Genomic DNA, 25,146 nt, shown 5'->3' with positions numbered 1-25,146 from the left:
CTTTATCTTTCATCTGTCAACTACAACATTGTACATCTTACCAGTTTTCTAAAGTGTGGAGAGATTTATGTCTTAAAGAATAGGGCATTATTTATTTTTGTCTATCTGTTGGACAAAAAGTCTTTACAAACACAGTAAGCAAGTTTCAAAAGCTGCTTAAATTACAGTAAGAATTTCATTGAAATTGGAGAAGCAATAAAAAAAAATGATCCTCCCCCTTCCGGTGTTTCTCTCCCAGTTTCCCCTTGTTTGTGTTTGTTTACAAGAACCTAAATTGCATTCCACTGTTATCCATCCCGTCTTCGGCATTCATCAGATCCTTTTCCCAGTGGATCTTTTAATGAAAATGCCATCCTTGTGCGAACAGGTATACAATAACAACAGATCTTTGTTCATATTTCACTGCATTATACTGTAACCCGCATATACTTAGACAAGTCTTCTCTGTGTATCTTTCTCTATCTCGAGCTTATGTGCTCTAGTTGTTGCATTTATGGTTTCTTCCTTACCGTTACCCCTTCTCTTTTTAGGTGATTTTAATGCTCACATTTCCTCTGGGGGTCTCACTGTGTCTCTCCTGGTGATCAGTTAAAGGATCCTCTCACTTTTCTACCCTTCTATGTTTTTAATACGGGTACTCCCACCCATTTTGATCCTTGCACGCAGTCTTTCTCTCTCTTGCCTTGCTCATTTTCATATCCTCCTTACTTCCCATTCATATTCTCGCCTCCTCCCTTGAAAGACCATGGTGACAGTTTGAACTGACGAATCGGGACCTGTACTTGTGCCACACTGCTTTTAGTAAGGACCCTTCTTCGTCCTCTACCGACGAGCTGTTACAAATCTTATCGACTACAGTTTTAGCTGCAGCTTCACATGCTATACCTCAGACCTTGAGCAGACATTTTCAGAAATGAGTACCTTGGTGGTCTCCTTCTTGTGTTTGTGCAGTACCTTCGAAGCATGCTGCATGGGACCTATATCGTTACAACAGGACCACAGAGCAACTTCTTGAGGTTAAGTTTGCCAGAGCGGTCGCCTGACGTGTCATCCGTGAAGCTAAACTCACTTGTTAGTTGGGTTATGTTTCTACCGTCACTTCAGTTTCGTTCATGAGTGTGGTTTGGAAAAAGGTACGGAAACTGAGTGGCAAGTGCTCTCCACACCCGGCTCCCGTTCTTCAGTTTGCATGTGTCAGTGTTGCAAATAAAGTTCCCACGGAGATTGGAAATCATCTTGTCCATATATTTAAAGGGTTCCATCTATGCCTCTCGTTTGTTTCCTCCAACTTTCCCAGAGAGATACTGCCCTTAGATTTTTCTTCTAGCAGAGAAGAGTTTTATAATGTGCCTTTTACACTTATGGAACTGGAGTCAACACTTTCTGCTTGCCGATCATCGGCAGCAGGGCCTGATGGCATTCACAAGCCAAAAGCTCGGTTTTCCAGCATGACCTAATATTAGCTTTGTAGGATCGGCGGCCTATGCCTTGTCAAAATGGATGGTAAAACTATTAACTCCATTCCTAGGCAACATCTCGGAAGCTCACATTAAAAACAATGAGATCTCATTGACAAATTGCAAAATGTTAACATATCTAATGATTTTACGGTAGTAAGTTTTCACATCACAGCTTTGTTTGCCCATGTACCTGTCACTGATTTGCTTCCTTATCTGGAGGAGGAACTAGATGAGTTCCCCATGCCATTTGGTTAAGTTGTGTAGTTGATTGCAAGTTTGAGTATTGAGAGAAATATTACTCTCAAAAGCAGAGAATGGCTATGGGAAATCTATTGTCGTTTCTACTGAGCAATTTCTAAATGGAGTTCTTTGAGACTACACTGTTGAAAGATATTCTGCCCCATGAAGCTGAGTGGTTCAGTTATGTGGATGACATCTTGTGCATTTAGCCGAATTATTTGCACCTTAAAACATTTTTACTAAGTTTTAACTCTCTTGTCCCCTCTATTTAATTTTATCCATTATTAGATGTTCTGATCCACAAAGTGGATAGAATGCTTAAGTTTACAGTAGAAAGGCCACGAACGTGTGGTGTTCATGTATTTACTACTAAGTGCTCTCCTCACTGTGTTTCTGAGAGTTTACGGAGTGTGTAGCCCTGAGTTCTAGGATGAGAAAATTAGGAAAATCTTTGACATTGCTCCAAAACTATTTTACTCTAAGGTGTTTGTAGAGACTGCTTTGTTGGCAGCAAGAAAAATTATCATAGGACTGAACCTAGAATAAACCCTCGTAACAAAAATGTGAGAATTTATCAGTCCTGCTGAATGCCCTAAATATACAAGTTGTGTTTCATAATTCACGGATTGTTAAGAGTATGTTGGTCAAGAATTCTCCTAAACAGTGTGTAGGTGGTGTGTACAGGATTGGTTGCCAAGGATGAAACCTTTTCATGATGGGTAGACTGGCAAAACTGTAAAAGTTAAAATTACACAGCACTAATACTCAGTAATGACAGCTCAAGAATCTAATATGATATTTAACCACACATGACTTGGCAATTTTCCTGATAAGCAGTCTGAAGCAAAGGTCTTTGTTCCATGTACTCCATTGCTAGAAAGAAATATTCTTGAGTCTACAATTATTAAACTCAATGAACTTTCATTATTTAATACTAGTTGTGGGCTATTCAACCTCGATTCATTTATAATTAAGGCCATCGTGCACAGTTTAAAACATGATTCTTATATGAATGCTCTGGATTGTTTTTGGTGTCAGGGTTCCACGAATAGGAATTAGGGCTGGGGTTGTCTTTTGGTGAGGCTCGACCTTTACTCTTCCCACTAGGTGAGTTTACCCTTGACTCATTTTCCTTAATTGTGTGGAATTATCCCTAAGACAAATGCCAGACACAGCTTTATTCAGAATATAAAATCCTTTATATTTAAGAACATGAGAAAGAGGGAACACTGCAGCAGGCCCACTGGCCCATGCGACACAGGTCCAAGTCCGAATGCTAATTTTCAAAATCATTATGTTACTAATGTTAATTTCGCTAGTTAACCACTCAATTACCATCGCTTGTTGTCTAACTATCCGCAGTTCCTATAATACTTAATCCTCTTGGCACTGGGCACTAGTGTGCCTGGGTACTGAATGTTTCCTACCTCTCCTCCTACCCTCAGTCTTAGCAAAATGTCCCTCAGGACGAATCTGCTGAGATTTTCTTACTCATTTCTGCAACATTGTAATCTCCTGATGACATGTTGATTGCAACACAGAAGACCTATATATATGTTGTGCAGAATAGGTAAGCTGCCCAGTTAGCAAAAACTCATATAAAATTAAGTCCTTTCGAAAATTTTCTCCTATGCCTCTAAAGATAATTTTTTTTCATTTATGCTAATATAAAAATTAATAATTTTGTATAAAAATAACCTTATATAACTTACCTAACTTTATTATAACAAGCGCAGTTTAATTTAGCCTAATCCAACTAAATATATTTTAGATACGTTTACAATAATTAAATAAACTAACACAGTGAAATATATTTTTTCGTTAGGTTCAGAATGATTTTTTGCGAAATTATTGCATACACAAATTTTCACTTGCCTCATTAGGCAAGAAGAGTGTAGCTATTTAAGCCTAAATCGAAAGTTTTACCTATTCGGCATGTCATATATATATATATATATATATATATATATATATATATATATATATATATATATATATATATATATTATTTTTTTTTTATTATCACACCGGCCGATTCCCACCAAGGCAGGGTGGCCCGAAAAAGAAAAACTTTCACCATCATTCACTCCATCACTGTCTTGCCAGAAGGGTGCTTTACACTACAGTTTTTAAACTGCGTGTGTGTGTGTGTGTGTGTGTGTGTGTGTGTGTGTGTGTGTGTGTGTGTGTGCGTGTGTGTGTTTGTGTGTGTGTGTGTGTGTGTGTGTGTGTGTGTGTGTGTGTGTGTGTGTGTGTGTGTGTGTGTGTGTGTGTGTGTGTGTGTGTGTGTCTTCGCAACATGAAACACGCTTAGGTCGCTAGGCTCATGTTATTTGTAGGATTGTAGGTTTTCCAGTACGACCTCCATCATCTTGGCCCTCCACTTCTTTTTTCCCATGTGGCTCCAGGTTTTCCCAGTCAATGTCCTTGTGATTGAAGTCACCCACAACTAGTAACTTTGCCATCCCTTGTGAGCCCTTATGGCTATCTCGACTAATGTATCAAACATTGCTCTATTGCTCTCATCATATTTTTATCTTGGCCTCCTTTTATTATGTAATGGGTTGTATATAACTGCAATCACTATCTTGGGATCCCCAGTCCGAAGTGCCTACTATGTGGTCCCTGTCTTCTCCTCTGTCCCTTCTTTCAAACTTCTCAAATCTCCACTGTTTCTTAGAAGAGCTGTGCACCTCTATTTCCTCTGTTCCCTCTATCTCTCCTTAGGATCTGATATCATTCCCGTGAGCTTGGTTTCTGTGAATACTATGATATCTGGGGATGCCTCTGTGACTCTTTCGTGCCACTCCTCACACTTATTCATTCTTCCATTTGTACTTGTGTACAATACCCTCAGCTTCTATTCCAAAACTGTATTATGGGGGGCTTGTCGAGGCTGGGTGAATTGGAGACCTGGCAGGGTAATATGGGAGGCTGTTTTATACGTGGGGATGGTGCTGGGGGGTGGGGGTGGGGTCTGTAAGTGTCGAATGTGGTCTGTTTTGAGTTAGTTTATTTGGTTGTGGGTTCTGTAGGTGGTTGCGCTTTCTGTTCCTCCTGACTCTGCATGTCCCCACCTGACTCTAGCTATATCTCTGTCTTGCCCCTTTCGTTTTTATATCATGTCTCTCAGTTTCTGGACGAGATACACCAGTTGGTATTTTGTTGTTCCCTCTAGCCGTGGATTTTACTGCAGGAGCCTGTTTCCCGCCGTTTCTGTCCTGTAAATCAGTCTGACAGGCCAGTTTCTTCCCCTCAAGTATCCCATTTTCTCTAAATTTTATCAGCTCGGTCATGTCCTCATCTCTCCCAGGTCGTCTTTCTTCGTATATCCTCCCTTCTGTCTCCTGAAGCCTATGAATAAAAACTGACCTCTCCCTCTCCTCTTCCCATTAATTTTTCCTCACTGTACTCACCTAGTTGTGGTTGCAGGGGTCGATTCAAAGCGCCTGGCCTAGTCTCTTCACTAGTCGCTACTAGATAGCTCTTCCTGCTCCATTAGCTTTATCATACCTCTTCTTAAAGCTATATATGGATCCTGTCTCCACTACATCACTTCCCAGACTATTCCACTTCCTGACATCTCTGTAACTGAAGAAATACTTTCTAATATCCATGTGATTCATGTCTTCAAATTCCAACTGTGTCCCCTTGTTGCTGTGTCCCATCTCTGGAACATCCAGTCTCTGTCCACCTTGTCGATTCATCTCCGTATTTTATATGTCGTTATTATATCCCCCCTATCTCTCCTGTCCTCCAGTGTCGTCAGGTCAATTTCCTCTCCTCGTAGAACATGCCCCTTAGCTCTGGGACTAGTCTTGCTGCAAACCTTCGCACTTTCTCTAGTTTCCTTACATGCTTGGCTAGGTGTGGGTTCCAGACTGATGCTACATACTCCAATATAGGCCTAACGATTATTTATTGAGATATCGGAATGCTGTTATTGGGTTTGCTCTTCTCCCATATGCTGCAGCAGCTATTTGGTTGATGTGCGCCTCAGGAGATGTGCTCGGTGATCTTTATTCTTGAGTGAGGTTTGTAGTCTCTGGCCCCCTAGGCTGTACTCCGTCTGCAGTCTTCTTTTCATGACTTTGCACTTGGTGGGGTGGAAGTCCAGGAGCCAGTTTCGAGAACGAGTGTTGGGGGGTTGGGGACTTTGGAGAGTGGCTTGTTACTGGTTTTGTGTTTGGTTAGTATGGGGTGGTAGGGACTGAGGGGTTCTGTGAGCATTTGTGTTAGGTGTTTTCCCTGAGGCTGAGCTTTCCTGTCTGTCAGTGCCTACCCTGTCTCTCTCACTGGTATTGTAACCTCACTCTCAGTTCTTCCCATTTTTTTCATGTTCTGTCGCAGTCATTGTACACTGATATTCTCGGGAATCCTTTAACAGTGGTTTCTGTTGTATGATCCTGTTCCTTACCACCGTTATCTTTAATGTCAATTTGACTGGGCTTTTTTTTCCTCGAATACCCCACATTTCCGTGAAAATTAGTCAGTGGGACATGTCCTTCTCTCCGTTTATTGTGATGATGCTCTCAATATTTTTTTTCTCCGAATGTCTACTTTTATCATAGGTCATCCTTTCAGCCTCCTGAAGCCTATGAATTATTACTGACTTCTCCCCCTCTCCTTTCCATTTCCTTTTCCCCTCCATATCCCTTACCATCTCCCAAAACCCTCGATAATCTGATATTACTTATGTATGGGATTTCTTTGCTCCTTCCCCTCTTTCAGTCCCCTCACTATCTGCTTTTCCTTTTTCTATCACTTTTCCCTCTTTCCTTCCTCATCTTTATATCATATTTCAGCTCTTCTGGTTCCTATGCCAGATTCTGTATCTTTGCCTCACCAACTACAGCTCATAACTCCCACTTCTTGCTCTCTACAGATATCTTCTCCACCATTTTATTACAAATCTCATTTAGCCTTTTTTTCACTCTTGTTCCATTGTACACTTGATCCTTTCTGCCCAGTCTTCCATCTCAGACCAGCCATCCTCAATTCCTTGCCTCTACTTCATACCTCTTCAGATTCCATTTTTGTTTTATCTTGATAGGATGTGCTAGCTTCCGCAGTCTGCGAACTCTGTGTGTAGAAGTGTATGTGTGGGGGGATGTGTGTTGGGGAGGGTTAGTCACCACGTGAAGAAACAAAGCTAGCTACAATGTCTTCTCTGCGGAGGAAAACTTCAACGAAGTGGGATCCAGTAACGTCAATGTTGGAGACAGAGAGTGAGCAAGTCTCAGCGGACAGATTCTCCAGCAACTTCAAGGTTTCTCTAAAGAGAGAGGAGACAGCCCGACAGGTTGAAGTTATTCCTTGGGGAGCATTATCCTCTAAGCTCCACAAGTCCCAGAGAAGGAAATTGCACTGAAGCTGGAATAAAGTTTTCCCTGATGTTGTCCTGGAGGAGACGGCATAATTATTTTACTACTGAATATTCCGGAAATACCACAGGATGAGTGAGTGTGTTGACGGGAGTTCCCAACTATGATGGCTCACCGACGTAATTTGGATGACTGGCTGAAGCGACTGAGATGTCTGACTAAGGTGACTGTCATGATCGACTGAAGTGATTTAGGTAAAACATGATCCAGGTTAGGTGAGAAACTATTTTTTCCTGACCGACTGGTGCAACTAAAGTAAATGGCTGATGTGACCGAGGTGACTGTCTGAAGTGATGAAGGTTACTGAAATGCGTTACTGAGGTGAACGAAGCTACTGACTGACGTAATTTAGGAGAAAGAGGTGATAGAGGGTGCCGAGGTGAAAAATCTGAGATGATAAAGGTGACTGACTGAGACAGTTTAGATGACTGACTTATACTCTGATGTATTTGACATGTCCGATTGAGACAGATGATTGACATGATTCAGCTAACTGAATGAGGTGATAACGAAGAGGGAATTTAACAATAATCCAAAAGAATTAATTTTTTTTACCAATAATACATATATCACCTTTAAGATATAACTAACAATAATTGTAACAGACATGGGAACTAGATTTGAACTTAGAATCATCAAATTCTTCAAACAATCAAATGAATCTATTGAAGATTCCAAAGTATCACTGTAGAGAATTTCAAAGAAAATGGTAATTCCCGGATATAAATATTTCTTGGTGGTAGGTAGAGAAGAGGTTATATTTGACGGTGTTATTTATTGCTCTCGTTATCAGAACATTTCCGAAAATTGCGTCTGTTGGAAGACTGCCATTCAAAATAATAATAATAATAATAATAATAATAATAATAATAATAATAATAATAATAATAATAATAATAATAATAATAATAATAAGAAGAAGAAGAAGAAGAAGAAGAAGAAGAAGAAGAAGAAGAAGAAGAAGAAGAAGAAGAAGAAGAAGAAGAAGAAGAAGAAGAAGAAGAAGAAAAAGAAGAAGAAGAAGAAGAAGAAGAAGAAATATATATATAAAAAAAGGAGAAGATGAAGATGGAGAAAGTGAAGATGAAAATGAAGAAGAAGGAGAAGGAGAAGAAAGAGAAGTGGAGGAGGAGGAGGAGGAGGAAAAGAAAACCAAAAAATTCATCAGTAAACTCATACACTGATCAAATAAGAAACAATCACAGTGCGACAACACAACAATATTCCGCTAGGGAAAACTTGTGTTCCAGGACTCAGGTGAAGATGCTAAGAACAAATGAAACACTACCCTGTGTAGGCTCTTAGTGATGTAATGACCACTGTGTAGGCTCTTAGTGTTGTAATGACCACTGTGTAGGCTCTTAGTGATGTAATGACCACTGTGTAGGCTCTTAGTGTTGTAATGACCACTGTGTAGGCTCTTAGTGTTGTAATGACCACTGTGTAGGCTCTTAGTGATGTAGTGACCACTGTGTAGGCTCTTAGTGATGTAATGACCACTGTGTAGGCTCTTAGTGATGTAATGACCACTGTGTAGGCTCTTAGTGATGTAATGACCACTGTGTAGGCTCTTAGTGATGTAATGACCACTGTGTAGGCTCTTAGTGATGTAATGACCACTGTGTAGGCTCTTAGTGATGTAATGACCACTGTGTAGGCTCTTAGTGATGTAATGACCACTGTGTAGGCTCTTAGTGATGTAATGACCACTGTGTAGGCTCTTAGTGATGTAATGACCACTGTGTAGGCTCTTAGTGATGTAATGACCACTGTGTAGGCTCTTAGTGATGTAATGACCACTGTGTAGGCTCTTAGTGATGTAATGACCACTGTGTAGGCTCTTAGTGATGTAATGACCACTGTGTAGGCTCTTAGTGATGTAATGACCACTGTGTAGGCTCTTAGTGATGTAATGACCACTGTGTAGGCTCTTAGTGATGTAATGACCACTGAGTAGGCTCTTAGTGATGTAATGACCACTGAGTAGGCTCTTAGTGATGTAATGACCACTGTGTAGGCTCTTAGTGATGTAATGACCACTGAGTAGGCTCTTAGTGATGTAATGACCACTGTGTAGGCTCTTAGTGATGTAGTGACCACTGTGTAGGCTCTTAGTGATGTAATGACCACTGTGTAGGCTCTTAGTGATGTAATGACCACTGTGTAGGCTCTTAGTGATGTAATGACCACTGTGTAGGCTCTTAGTGATGTAATGACCACTGTGTAGGCTCTTAGTGATGTAATGACCACTGTGTAGGCTCTTAGTGATGTAATGACCACTGTGTAGGCTCTTAGTGATGTAATGACCACTGTGTAGGCTCTTAGTGATGTAGTGACCACTGTGTAGGCTCTTAGTGATGTAATGACCACTGTGTAGGCTCTTAGTGATGTAATGACCACTGTGTAGGCTCTTAGTGATGTAGTGACCACTGTGTAGGCTCTTAGTGATGTAATGACCACTGTGTAGGCTCTTAGTGATGTAATGACCACTGAGTAGGCTCTTAGTGATGTAATGACCACTGAGTAGGCTCTTAGTGATGTAATGACCACTGTGTAGGCTCTTAGTGATGTAATGACCACTGTGTAGGCTCTTAGTGATGTAATGACCACTGTGTAGGCTCTTAGTGATGTAGTGACCACTGTGTAGGCTCTTAGTGATGTAATGACCACTGTGTAGGCTCTTAGTGATGTAATGACCACTGAGTAGGCTCTTAGTGATGTAATGACCACTGAGTAGGCTCTTAGTGATGTAATGACCACTGTGTAGGCTCTTAGTGATGTAATGACCACTGTGTAGGCTCTTAGTGATGTAATGACCACTGAGTAGGCTCTTAGTGATGTAGTGACCACTGTGTAGGCTCTTAGTGATGTAATGACCACTGTGTAGGCTCTTAGTGATGTAATGACCACTGTGTAGGCTCTTAGTGATGTAATGACCACTGAGTAGGCTCTTAGTGATGTAGTGACCACTGTGTAGGCTCTTAGTGATGTAATGACCACTGTGTAGGCTCTTAGTGATGTAATGACCACTGTGTAGGCTCTTAGTGATGTAGTGACCACTGTGTAGGCTCTTAGTGATGTAATGACCACTGTGTAGGCTCTTAGTGATGTAATGACCACTGTGTAGGCTCTTAGTGATGTAATGACCACTGTGTAGGCTCTTAGTGATGTAATGACCACTGTGTAGGCTCTTAGTGATGTAATGACCACTGTGTAGGCTCTTAGTGATGTAATGACCACTGTGTAGGCTCTTAGTGATGTAATGACCACTGTGTAGGCTCTTAGTGTAGGCTCTTGTGAATGACCACTGTGTAGGCTCTTAGTGATGTAATGACCACTGAGTAGGCTCTTAGTGATGTAATGACCACTGTGTAGGCTCTTAGTGATGTAATGACCACTGTGTAGGCTCTTAGTGATGTAGTGACACAGGCTCTGACCACTGTGTAGGCTCTTAGTGATGTAATGACCACTGTGTAGGCTCTTAGTGATGTAATGACCACTGTGTAGGCTCTTAGTGATGTAATGACCACTGTGTAGGCTCTTAGTGATGTAATGACCACTGTGTAGGCTCTTAGTGATGTAATGACCACTGTGTAGGCTCTTAGTGATGTAATGACCACTGTGTAGGCTCTTAGTGATGTAATGACCACTGTGTAGGCTCTTAGTGATGTAATGACCACTGAGTAGGCTCTTAGTGATGTAATGACCACTGAGTAGGCTCTTAGTGATGTAATGACCACTGTGTAGGCTCTTAGTGATGTAATGACCACTGTGTAGGCTCTTAGTGATGTAATGACCACTGTGTAGGCTCTTAGTGATGTAATGACCACTGAGTAGGCTCTTAGTGATGTAATGACCACTGTGTAGGCTCTTAGTGATGTAATGACCACTGAGTAGGCTCTTAGTGATGTAATGACCACTGAGTAGGCTCTTAGTGATGTAATGACCACTGTGTAGGCTCTTAGTGATGTAATGACCACTGAGTAGGCTCTTAGTGATGTAATGACCACTGAGTAGGCTCTTAGTGATGTAATGACCACTGTGTAGGCTCTTAGTGATGTAATGACCACTGAGTAGGCTCTTAGTGATGTAATGACCACTGAGTAGGCTCTTAGTGATGTAATGACCACTGTGTAGGCTCTTAGTGATGTAATGACCACTGAGTAGGCTCTTAGTGATGTAATGACCACTGAGTAGGCTCTTAGTGATGTAATGACCACTGTGTAGGCTCTTAGTGATGTAATGACCACTGTGTAGGCTCTTAGTGATGTAATGACCACTGTGTAGGCTCTTAGTGATGTAATGACCACTGTGTAGGCTCTTAGTGATGTAATGACCACTGTGTAGGCTCTTAGTGATGTAATGACCACTGTGTAGGCTCTTAGTGATGTAATGACCACTGTGTAGGCTCTTAGTGATGTAATGACCACTGTAGGCTCTTAGTGATGTAATGACCACTGTGTAGGCTCTTAGTGATGTAATGACCACTGAGTAGGCTCTTAGTGATGTAGTGACCACTGTGTAGGCTCTTAGTGATGTAATGACCACTGTGTAGGCTCTTAGTGATGTAATGACCACTGAGTAGGCTCTTAGTGATGTAATGACCACTGTGTAGGCTCTTAGTGATGTAATGACCACTGAGTAGGCTCTTAGTGATGTAATGACCACTGTGTAGGCTCTTAGTGATGTAATGACCACTGAGTAGGCTCTTAGTGATGTAATGACCACTGTGTAGGCTCTTAGTGATGTAGTGACCACTGTGTAGGCTCTTAGTGATGTAGTGACCACTGTGTAGGCTCTTAGTGATGTAGTGACCACTGTGTAGGCTCTTAGTGATGTAATGACCACTGAGTAGGCTCTTAGTGATGTAATGACCACTGAATAGGCTCTTAGTGATGTAGTGACCACTGTGTAGGCTCTTAGTGATGTAATGACCACTGAGTAGGCTCTTAGTGATGTAATGACCACTGAGTAGGCTCTTAGTGATGTAGTGACCACTGTGTAGGCTCTTAGTGATGTAATGACCACTGAGTAGGCTCTTAGTGATGTAATGACCACTGTGTAGGCTCTTAGTGATGTAATGACCACTGAGTAGGCTCTTAGTGATGTAATGACCACTGTGTAGGCTCTTAGTGATGTAATGACCACTGTGTAGGCTCTTAGTGATGTAATGACCACTGTGTAGGCTCTTAGTGATGTAGTGACCACTGTGTAGGCTCTTAGTGATGTAGTGACCACTGTGTAGGCTCTTAGTGATGTAATGACCACTGAGTAGGCTCTTAGTGATGTAATGACCACTGAGTAGGCTCTTAGTGATGTAGTGACCACTGTGTAGGCTCTTAGTGATGTAATGACCACTGAGTAGGCTCTTAGTGATGTAATGACCACTGAGTAGGCTCTTAGTGATGTAGTGACCACTGTGTAGGCTCTTAGTGATGTAATGACCTGAGTACTGACCACTGTGTAGGCTCTTAGTGATGTAATGACCACTTAGGGTCTTAATGATGTAATGACCACTGTGTAGGCTCTTAGTGATGTAATGACCACTGTGTAGGCTCTTAGTGATGTAATGACCACTGTGTAGGCTCTTAGTGATGTAATGACCACTGTGTAGGCTCTTAGTGATGTAATGACCACTGTGTAGGCTCTTAGTGATGTAATGACCACTGAGTAGGCTCTTAGTGATGTAATGACCACTGTGTAGGCTCTTAGTGATGTAATGACCACTGTGTAGGCTCTTAGTGATGTAATGACCACTGAGTAGGCTCTTAGTGATGTAATGACCACTGTGTAGGCTCTTAGTGATGTAATGACCACTGAGTAGGGCCTTAATGATGTCCTTACGGCGGTCTTTGTAATGATCCTGATTCCGGACTTAGTAATGTAATAACTCTTGAGGAAGGACTTACGGATACGGGTATATTAACACCTGACGTGAGGTTTAGTGATGTAATGACCTCTGACGACGAAGCTCTTTGAGATGTGATGAATGGTTTTGAAAACCGACAAGTTGAAGATTGAGACTCTTAAGCAACATATGGGAATCTTTATTGAGGAAACGTTTCGCCACACAGTGGCTTCATCAGTCCAATACAGAGCAGAAAGATGTAAGGAGAGGAGGAGTTTGAGGTACTCAGTCCCTCAGCCTGGAGTCGATATGCTCAGTCCATCAATCTTGTAGAATACTGATGGACTGAACACCTTTCTAGTTTATATTGGACTGATGAAGCCACTGTGTGGCGAAACGTTTCCTCAATAAAGATTCCCATATGTTGCTTAAGAGTCTCAGTCTTAATCTTTGAGATGTAATGACCGCTAACGACCGTCTTACTGAAGTAACGATCATTGATGAGGGTTAGGTAAGGTTTGTCAGGAAACAGGACAAGTGTTGGTGTTATTAATGCAAAAACTCTTATATGACGTCATATTGATGTAGAAACTACTGACTTTCGTTTTATTGATGTAAACGTCAACTTAGTAGACAATTTGATCGTTACACTCACATTATTTTCTGGAATTCATTTTATCTTCTTAAAAATTATAGATGACAATATACGATATTTTCGAGTACCTGATATAGTAACGTGCTAGGACCAATCCCAGCACACGACACAGTAACGTTCTAGGACCCATCCCAGCACACGACACAGTAACGTTCTAGGACCCATCCCAGCACACGACACAGTAACGTTCTAGGACCCATCCCAGCACACGACACAGTAACGTTCTAGGACCCATCCCAGCACACGACACAGTAACGTTCTAGGACCCATCCCAGCACACGACACAGTAACGTGCTAGGACCCATCCCAGCACACGACACAGTAACGTGCTAGGACCCTTCCCAGCACACGACACAGTAACGTGGTAGGACCCTTCCCAGCACACGACACAGTAACGTGGTAGGACCCTTCCCAGCACACGACACAGTAACGTGCTAGGACCCATCCCAGCACACGGCACAGTAACGTGCTAGGACCCTTCCCAGCATACGACACAGTAACGTGCTAGGACCCTTCCCAGCACACGACACAGTAACGTGCTAGGACCCATCCCAGCACACGACACAGTAACGTGCTAGGACCCTTCCCAGCACACGACACAGTAACGTGCTAGGACCCATCCCAGCACACGACACAGTAACGTGCTAGGACCCTTCCCAGCACACGACACAGTAACGTGCTAGGACCCTTCCCAGCACACGACACAGTAACGTGGTAGGACCCTTCCCAGCACACGACACAGTAACGTGCTAGGACCCTTCCCAGCACACGACACAGTAACGTGCTAGGACCCTTCTCAGCACACGACACAGTAACGTGCTAGGACCCTTCTCAGCACACGACACAGTAACGTGCTAGGACCCTTCTCAGCACACGACACAGTAACGTGCTAGGACCCATCCCAGCACACGACACAGTAACGTGCTAGGGCCCTTCCCAGCACACGATACAGTAACGTGCTAGGACCCTTCTCAGCACACGACACAGTAACATGCTAGGACCCATCCCAGCACACGACACAGTAACGTGCGAGGACCCTTCCCAGCACACGACACAGTAATGTGCTAGGACCCTTCCCAGCACACGACACAGTAACGTGCTAGGACCCTTCCCAGCACACGACACAGTAACGTTCTAGGACGCATCCCAGCACACGACACAGTAACGTGCTAGGACCCATCCCAGCACACGACACAGTAACGTGCTAGGACCCTTCCCAGCACACGACACAGTAACGTGCTAGGACCCTTTCCAGCACACGACACAGTAACGTGCTAGGACCCATCCCAGCACACGACACAGTAACGTGCTAGGGCCCTTCCCAGCACACGATACAGTAACGTGCTAGAACCCTTCTCATCACACGACACAGTAACGTGCTAGGACCCTTCTCAGCACACGACACAGTAACGTGCTAGGACCCTTCCCAGCACACGACACAGTAACGTCCTAGGACCCTTCCCAGCACACGACACAGTAACGTGCAAGGACCCTTCTCAGCACACGACACAGTAACGTGCTAGGACCCTTTCCAGCACACGACACAGTAACGTGCTAGGACCCTTCTCAGCACACGACACAGTAACGTGCTAGGACCCTTCCCAGCACACGACACAGTAACATGCTAGGACCCATCCCAGCATACGACACAGTAACGTGCTTGGACCCTTCCCAGCACACGACACAGTAACGTGCTAGGACCCTTCTCAGCACACGACACAGTAACGTGCTAGGACCCTTCCCAGCACACGACACAGTAACGTGCTAGGACCCTTCCCAGCACACGACACAGTAACGTGGTAGGACCCTTCCCAGCACACGACACAGTAACGTGGTAGGACCCTTCCCAGCACACGACACAGTAACGTTCTAGGACCCATCCCAGCACACGACACAGTAACGTTCTAGGACCCATCCCAGCACACGACACAGTAACGTGCTAGGACCCATCCCAGCACACGACACAGTAACGTGCTAGGACCCATCCCAGCACACGACACAGTAACGTGGTAGGACCCTTCCCAGCACACGATACAGTAACGTTCTAGGACCCATCCCAGCACACGACACAGTAACGTTCTAGGACCCATCCCAGCACACGACACAGTAACGTGCTAGGACCCATCCCAGCACACGACACAGTAACGTGCTAGGACCCTTCCCAGCACAAAACACAGTAACGTGGTAGGACCCTTCCCAGCACACGACACAGTAACGTGCTAGGACCCTTCCCAGCACACGACACAGTAACGTGCTAGGACCCTTCCCAGCACACGACACAGTAACGTGCTAGGACCCTTCCCAGCACACGACACAGTAACGTGCTAGGACCCTTCCCAGCACACGACACAGTAAAGTGGTAGGACCCTTCCCAGCACACGACACAGTAACGTGCTAGGACCCTTCCCAGCACACGACACAGTAACGTGGTAGGACCCTTCCCAGCACACGACACAGTAACGTGCTAGGACCCTTCCCAGCACACGACACAGTAACGTGCTAGGACCCATCCCAGCACACGACACAGTAACGTGCTAGGACCCTTCCCAGCACACGACACAGTAACGTGCTAGGACCCTTCCCAGCACACGACACAGTAACGTGGTAGGACCCTTCCCAGCACACGACACAGTAACGTGCTAGGACCCTTCCCAGCACACGACACAGTAACGTGGTAGGACCCTTCCCAGCACACGACACAGTAACGTGCTAGGACCCTTCCCAGCACACGACACAGTAACGTGCTAGGACCCTTCCCAGCACACGACACAGTAACGTGGTAGGACCCTTCCCAGCACACGACACAGTAACGTGCTAGGACCCTTCCCAGCACACGACACAGTAACGTGCTAGGACCCATCCCAGCACACGACACAATAACGTGCTAGGACCCTTCTCAGCACACGACACAGTAACGTGCTAGGACCCTTCTCAGCACACGACACATTAACGTGCGAGGACCCTTCCCAGCACACGACACAGTAACGTGCTAGGACCCTTCTCAGCACACGACACAGTAACGTGCTAGGACCCTTCTCAGCACACGACACATTAACGTGCGAGGACCCTTCCCAGGACACGACACAGTAACGTGCTAGGACCCTTCTCAGCACACGACACAGTAACGTGCGACCCTTCTGACACATTACGTGCGAGAACCCGTCCCAGCACACGACACAGTAACGTGCTAGGACCCTTCTCAGCACACGACACAGTAACGTGCTAGGACCCTTCCCAGCACACGACACAGTAACGTGCTAGGACCCTTCCCAGCACACGACACAGTAACGTGCTAGGACCCTTCCCAGCACACGACACAGTAACGTGCTAGGACCCTTCCCAGCACACGACACAGTAACGTGCTAGGACCCTTCCCAGCACACGACACAATAACGTGCTAGGACCCTTCTCAGCACACGACACAGTAACGTGCTAGGACCCTTCTCAGCACACGACACAGTAACGTGCTAGGACCCTTCCCAGCACACGACACAGTAACGTGCTAGGACCCTTCTCAGCACACGACACAGTAACGTGCTAGGACCCTTCCCAGCACACGACACGGTAAGGTGCTAAGACCCTTCCCAGCACACGACACAGTAACGTGCTAGGACCTTCCCAGCACACGACACAGTAACGTGCTAGGACCCTTCCCAGCACACGACACAGTAACGTGCGAGGACCCTTCCCAGCACACGACACAGTAACGTGCTAGGACCCTTCTCAGCACACGACACAGTAACGTGCTAGGACCCTTCCCAGCACACGACACAGTAACGTGCTAAGACCCTTCCCAGCACACGACACAGTAACGTGCTAGGACCCTTCCCAGCACACGACACAGTAACGTGCTAGGACCCTTCCCAGTACACGACACAGTAACGTGCGAGGACCCTTCCCAGCACACGACACAGTAACGTGCTAGGACCCTTCTGAGCACACGACACAGTAACGTGCTAGGACCCTTCCCAGCACACGACACAGTAACGTGCTAAGACCCTTCCCAGCACACGATACAGTAACGTGCTAGGAGCCTTCTCAGCACACGACACAGTAACGTGCTAGGACCCTTCCCAGCACACGACACAGTAACGTGCTAGGACCCTTCCCAGCACACGACACAGTAACGTGCTAGGACCCTTCTCAGCACACGACACAGTAACGTGCTAGGACCCTTCCCAGCACACGACACAGTAACGTGGTAGGACCCTTCCCAGCACACGACACAGTAACGTGCTAGGACCCTTCTCAGCACACGACACAGTAACGTGCTAGGACCCTTCTCAGCACACGACACAGTAACGTGCTAGGACCCTTCCCAGCACACGACACAGCAACGTGGTAGGACCCTTTCCAGCACACGACACAGTAACGTGCTAGGAGCCTTCCCAGCAACACGACACAATAACGTGCTAGGACCCTTCTCAGCACACGACACAGTAACGTGCTAGGACCCTTCCCAGCACACGACACAGTAACGTGCTAGGACCCTTCCCAGCACACGACACAGTAACGTGCTAGGACCCTTCCCAGCACACGACACAGTAACGTGCGAAGACCCTTCCCAGCACACGACACAGTAACATGCTAGGACCCTTCCCAGCACACGACACAGTAACGTGCGAGGACCCTTCCCAGCACACAACACAGTAAAATGCTAGGACCCTTCCCAGCACACGACACAGTAACGTGCTAGGACCCATCCCAGCACACGACACAGTAATGTGGTAGGACCCTTTCCAGCACACGACACAGTAACGTGCGAGGACCCTTCCCAGCACACGACACAGTAACATGCTAGGACCCTTCCCAGCACACGACACAGTAACGTGCGAGGACCCTCCCCAGCACACGATACAGTAGCGTGCTAGGACCCTTCCCAGCACACGACACAGTAACGTGCTAAGACCCTTCCCAGCACACGACACAGTAACGTGCTAGGACCCTTCCCAGCACACGACACAGTAACGTGCTAGGACCCTTCCCAGCACACGACACAGTAACGTGCTAGGACCCTTCCCAGCACACGACACAGTAACGTGCTAGGACCCTTCTCAGCACACGACACAGTAACGTGCTAGGACCCTTCCCAGCACACGACACAGTAACGTGCTAAGACCCTTCCCAGCACACGATACAGTAACGTGCTAGGAGCCTTCTCAGCACACGACACAGTAACGTGCTAGGACCCTTCCCAGCACACGACACAGTAACGTGCTAGGACCCTTCCCAGCACACGACACAGTAACGTGCTAGGACCCTTCTCAGCACACGACACAGTAACGTGTTAGGACCCTTCTCAGCACACGACACAGTAACGTGCTAGGACCCTTCCCAGCACACGACACAGCAACGTGGTAGGACCCTTTCCAGCACACGACACAGTAACGTGCTAGGAGCCTTCCCAGCAACACGACACAATAACGTGCTAGGACCCTTCTCAGCACACGACACAGTAACGTGCTAGGACCCTTCCCAGCACACGACACAGTAACGTGCTAGGACCCATCCCAGCACACGACACAATAACGTGCTAGGACCCTTCTCAGCACACGACACAGTAACGTGCTAGGACCCTTCTCAGCACACGACACATTAACGTGCTAGGACCCTTCCCAGCACACGACACAGTAACGTGCTAGGACCCTTCTCAGCACACGACACAGTAACGTGCTAGGACCCTTCTCAGCACACGACACATTAACGTGCGAGGACCCTTCCCAGCACACGACACAGTAACGTGCTAGGACCCTTCTCAGCACACGACACAGTAACGTGCTTGGACCCTTCTCAGCACACGACACATTAACGTGCGAGGACCCTTCCCAGCACACGACACAGTAACGTGCTAGGACCCTTCTCAGCACACGACACAGTAACGTGCTAGGACCCTTCCCAGCACACGACACAGTAACGTGCTAGGACCCTTCCCAGCACACGACACAGTAACGTGGTAGGACCCTTCCCAGCACACGACACAGTAACGTGCTAGGACCCTTCCCAGCACACGACACAGTAACGTGCTAGGACCCTTCCCAGCACACGACACAATAACGTGCTAGGACCCTTCTCAGCACACGACACAGTAACGTGCTAGGACCCTTCTCAGCACACGACACAGTAACGTGCTAGGACCCTTCCCAGCACACGACACAGTAACGTGCTAGGACCCTTCTCAGCACACGACACAGTAACGTGCTAGGACCCTTCCCAGCACACGACACAGTAACGTGCTAGGACCCTTCCCAGCACACGACACAGTAACGTGCTAGGACCCTTCCCAGCACACGACACAGTAACGTGCTAGGACCCTTCCCAGCACACGACACAGTAACGTGCTAGGACCCTTCCCAGCACACGACACAGTAACGTGCTAGGACCCTTCTCAGCACACGACACAGTAACGTGCTAGGACCCTTCCCAGCACACGACACAGTAACGTGCTAGGACCCTTCCCAGCACACGACACAGTAACGTGCTAGGACCCTTCCCAGCAAACGACACAGTAACGTGCTAGGACCCTTCACAGCACACGACACAGTAACGTGCTAGGACCCTTCCCAGCACACGACACAGTAACGTGCTAGGACCCTTCTGAGCACACGACACAGTAACGTGCTAGGACCCTTCCCAGCACACGACACAGTAACGTGCTAAGACCCTTCCCAGCACACGATACAGTAACGTGCTAGGACCCTTAACGTGCTAGACCCTTCCCACACACACAGTAACGTGACCCTTAGCACACGACCCGTGCTAGGACCCTTCTCAGCACACGACACAGTAACGTGCTAGGACCCTTCTCAGCACACGACACAGTAACGTGGTAGGACCCTTCCCAGCACACGACACAGTAACGTGCTAGGACCCTTCGCAGCACACGACACAGTAACGTGCTAGGACCCTTCCCAGCACACGACACAGTAACGTGCTAGGACCCTTCCCAGCACACGACACAGCAACGTGGTCCCAGCACACGACACAGTAACGTGCTAGGACCCTTCTCAGCACACGACACAGTAACGTGCTAGGACCTTCCCAGCACACGACACAGTAACGTGCTAGGACCCTTCCCAGCACACGACACAGTAACGTGTCCCAGCACACGACACAGTAACGTGCTAGGACCCTTCCCAGCACACGACACAGTAACGTGCGAGGACCCTTCCCAGCACACAACACAGTAAAATGCTAGGACCCTTCCCAGCACACGACACAGTAACGTGCTAGGACCCATCCCAGCACACGACACAGTAATGTGGTAGGACCCTTCCCAGCACACGACACAGTAACATGCTAGGACCCTTCCCAGCACACGACACAGTAACGTACGAGGACCCTTCCCAGCACACGATACAGTAACGTCCTAGGACCCTTCCCAGCACACGACACAATAACGTGCTAGGACCCTTCTCAGCACACGACACAGTAACGTGCTAGGACCCTTCTCAGCACACGACACAGTAACGTGCTAGGACCCTTCTCAGCACACGACACAATAACGTGCTAGGACCCTTCTCAGCACACGACACAGTAACGTGCTAGGACCCTTCCCAGCACACGAGACAGTAACGTGTTAGGACCCTTCCCAGCACACGATACAGTAAGGTGCTAGGACCCTTCCCAGCACACGACACAGTAACGTGCTAAGACCCTTCCCAGCACACGACGCAGTAACGTGCTAGGATCCTTCACAGCACACGACACAGTAACGTGCTAGGACCCTTCCCAGCACACGACACAGTAACGTGCTAAGACCCTTCCCAGCACACGACACAGTAACGTGCTAGGATCCTTCCCAGCACACGACACAGTAACGTGCTAGGGCCCTTCCCAGCACACGACACAGTAACGTGCTAGGACCCTTCGCAGCACACGTCACAATAACGTGCTAGGACCCTTCTCAGCACACGACACAGTAACGTGCTAGGACCCTTCCCAGCACACGACACAGTAACGTGCTAGGACCCTTCCCAGCACACGACACAGTAACGTGCGAGGACCCTTCCCAGCACACGACACAGTAACATGCTAGGACCCTTCCCAGCACACGACACAGTAACGTGCGAGGACCCTTCCCAGCACACGATACAGTAGCGTGCTAGGACCCTTCCCAGCACACGATACAGTAAGGTGCTAGGACCCTTCCCAGCACACGACACAGTAACGTGCTAAGACCCTTCCCAGCACACGACACAGTAACGTGCTAGGATCCTTCACAGCACACGACACTAACGTGCTAGGATCCTTCCCAGAACACGACACAGTAACGTGCTAAGACCCTTCCCAGCACACGACACAGTAACGTGCTAGGATCCTTCCCAGCACACGACACAGTAACGTGCTAGGACCCTTCCCAGCACACGACAGTAACGTGCTAGGACCCTTCCCAGCACACGTCACAATAACGTGCTAGGACCCTTCCCAGCTCACAACACAGTAACGTTCTAGGACCCTTCCCAGCACACGACACAGTAACGTGCTAGGACCCTTTCCAGCACACGACACAGTAACGTGCTAGGCCCCTTCTTAGCACACGAGACAGTAACGTGCTAGGACCCTTCCCAGCACACGACACAGTAACGTGCTAGGACCCTTCCCAGCACACGACACAGTAACGTGTTAGGAGCCTTCCCAGCACACGACGCAGTAACTTGCTAGGACCCTTCCCAGCGCTCGACACAGTAACGTGCTAGGACCCTTCCCTCTACTCGACATAGTAACTTGCTAGGACCCTTCCCAGTACACGACACAGTAACGTGCTAGGGCCCTTCCCAGCACACGATACAGTAACGTGCTAGGACCCTTCTCAGCACACGACACAGTAACGTGCTAGGACCCTTCTCAGCACACGACACAGTAACGTGCTAGGACCCTTCCCTCTACTCGACATAGTAACTTGCTAGGACCCTTCCCAGTACACGACACAGTAACGTGCTAGGGCCCTTCCCAGCACACGATACAGTAACGTGCTAGGACCCTTCTCAGCACACGACACAGTAACGTGCTAGGACCCTTCCCAGCACACGACGCAGTACCTTGCTAGGACCCTTCCCAGCACATGACACAGTAACGTGTTAGGATCCTTCCCAGTAGACGACACAGTAACCTGCTAGGACCCTTCTCAGTAGACGACACAGTAACGTGCTAGGACCCTTCTCAGTAGACGACACAGTAACCTGCTAGGACCCTTCCCAGCACACGACACAGTAATGTGCTAGGACCCTTCCCAGCACATGACACAACGTGCTAGGAACCATCCCAGCACACGACACAATAACGTGCTAGGATCCATCCCAGCACACGACACAATAACGTGCTAGGACTCATCCCAGCACACCACACAATAACATGCTAGTACAGTTCCCAACACATAACGCTGTAACGTGCTAGGCAACTTGCTAGCACACTACACAGTAACGTGCTAGAATACTTTCCCCCCAGGATACCTAACAGGAGACCACAGAGTTGCGTACTAGGATTCTTCCCAGCTGACCATTCTACCCCTATGCTAGGATTTTTCCAGCACACCACTCAGAAGTGCCCTAGGATACTTCCTACAACTGGACGCAGTAGCGTCCTAGGACATTTCCCAGCGCAACCCACATTACCGTGGAAGGATAAGAAGCAGCGTGCTAGAGAATCTCCTAGCACATATCTTGCTTGGTTACTTCCCAGTACACCACACCATAGCATGCTAGGTGCTCTAGCAGCACCTAGCAACGTGACTCTCTTCTTCCATCCTCACCGCACAGTAACGCGCTAGGATATTCCCAGCACGCAACACATTATCATAGCCACATAGTTGCATCCTAGGACAATTTCTAGCACGCCACATATTAAAGTGCTAGGATGCTTCCGGGAGCAAAATTTCTTTAATTCTAAAGAAATGAATTCTCGACAAGAATTTCCTTGAAAGCCTTTTTACAGCGACATAAAATATTTAAAAGTCAGCAACATTCAATGAATTGCAGCTTGATATGTTCAGGCATTATTTAAATTCTTAGAATTGTGTTGTGGGTATTGAGAAGGTGTGACAGCTGAAGACAAAATTCTTAGTTGGTCTTACATGCTGAACGAATATTGGCTACTGAAAAACAAAGAATCTCTAGCTTACTATTAGATTATTCTTGCTGGAAGAATTAGTATAACTGTGGGTGAGCCCAGAACGTTGGGGAAATTCCTTAAATCAGCATCTGCTTTTCATCTAAATGTAAATAGGTAGCTGTGCGTTGATCGATTGTTGCTAGGCGCATCCCGGGGAAGGCGAGGACTGTGGACGTGTTCATTCCTCCTGCTATCCCTGTTCATCTGACAGGCACCTGGGTGTTAGTAGATTGTTATTAGTGGCTTTTTGGACTATAAAGATGTCGAAGATAACATCTAGACCATTAGTTACGAGTAAGAAAGATTAAATTTGAGAGGGATCTTCCCAACAGGCTTGCTATACGGGCTAATAATTATTACATTTTCTGTTAGTGGATCCCGCCTCTTCTGTCGTCTTCAAGAATTTCTGCGCCTCACCTTTCACAGTATATATGGAGGCAGTGGAGATGTCATGTTTGAGGGCAATGTGTGGTGTGAATATAATGCAGATAATTCGTAGTTTGGAAGTTAGGAGGAGGTGAGGGATTGCCAAAAGTGTTGTCCAGAGGGCTGAGGAAGGGTTGTTGAGGTGGTTCGGACATGTAGAGAGAATGGAGCGAAACAGAATGACTTCAAGAGTGTATCAGTCTGTAGTGGAAGGAAGACAGGGTAGGGGTCGGCCTAGGAAAGGTTGGAGGGAGGGGGTAAAGTAGGTTTTGTGTGCGAGGGGCTTGGACTTCCAGCAGGCATGCGTGAGCGTGTTTGATAGGAGTGAATGGAGACAAATGGTTTTTAATACTTGACGTGCTGTTGGAGTGTGAGCAAAGTAACATTTATGAAGGGGTTCAGGGAAACCGGCAGGCCGGACTTGAGTCCTGGAGATGGGAAGTACAGTGCCTGCACTCTGAAGGAGGGGTGTTAATGTTGCAGTTTAAAAACTGTAGTGTAAAGCACCCTTCTGGCAAGACAGTGATGGAGTGAATGATGGTGAAAGTTTTTCTTTTTCGGGCCACCCTGCCTTGGTGGGAATCGGCCAGTGTGATAAAAAAAATAATAATAACGTTTCCAGTCTATTGCTTCAACTTCACATTGTTCCAGACTATGGAGCAGAACTCTTCTCCAAGCTGAGGGACTGACCACCTCAATACTTCTACTGCCTCCTCTGTACTCGACTGAAGAAGCCTACTGTGTAGACGAAACGTTTCGGAATAAAGATACCAAACTGCTACACATGTATCTCACTTACCAACTTATCGGTATTCTAGGAAGTAAACGTCATGAGGTATAGTGTAAGCTAGTATATATATTTACATTAACGTTATGAAAAAATCTGTTTTTATAGGTATACAAGAAAATTTTAAAAAGGAATTAATTTTAAGTGAGTTCTTGCTAATTTAAAGATATATTTTTCATTTACGTTAATGTAAAAATTTTTAATTTTGTACCGAAAGACCCTTAGAAAACTTACATAAT

The 25,146-nt window shown here is 46.7% G+C and overlaps 1 protein-coding gene across 1 annotated transcript in view; it reads left to right on the top strand.

Moving 5' to 3' along the window:
• The window catches only part of LOC128689900 (nephrin-like), a 919,379-nt gene that overhangs the window by 80,168 nt on the left and 814,065 nt on the right, over positions 1 to 25,146 (top strand). The window lies entirely within an intron of this gene.

Source organism: Cherax quadricarinatus, chromosome 25 (genome assembly GCF_038502225.1).
Source record: "Cherax quadricarinatus isolate ZL_2023a chromosome 25, ASM3850222v1, whole genome shotgun sequence".
NCBI lineage: Eukaryota > Metazoa > Arthropoda > Malacostraca > Decapoda > Parastacidae > Cherax > Cherax quadricarinatus.
This window is presented reverse-complemented; position numbering and strand designations above follow the sequence as displayed.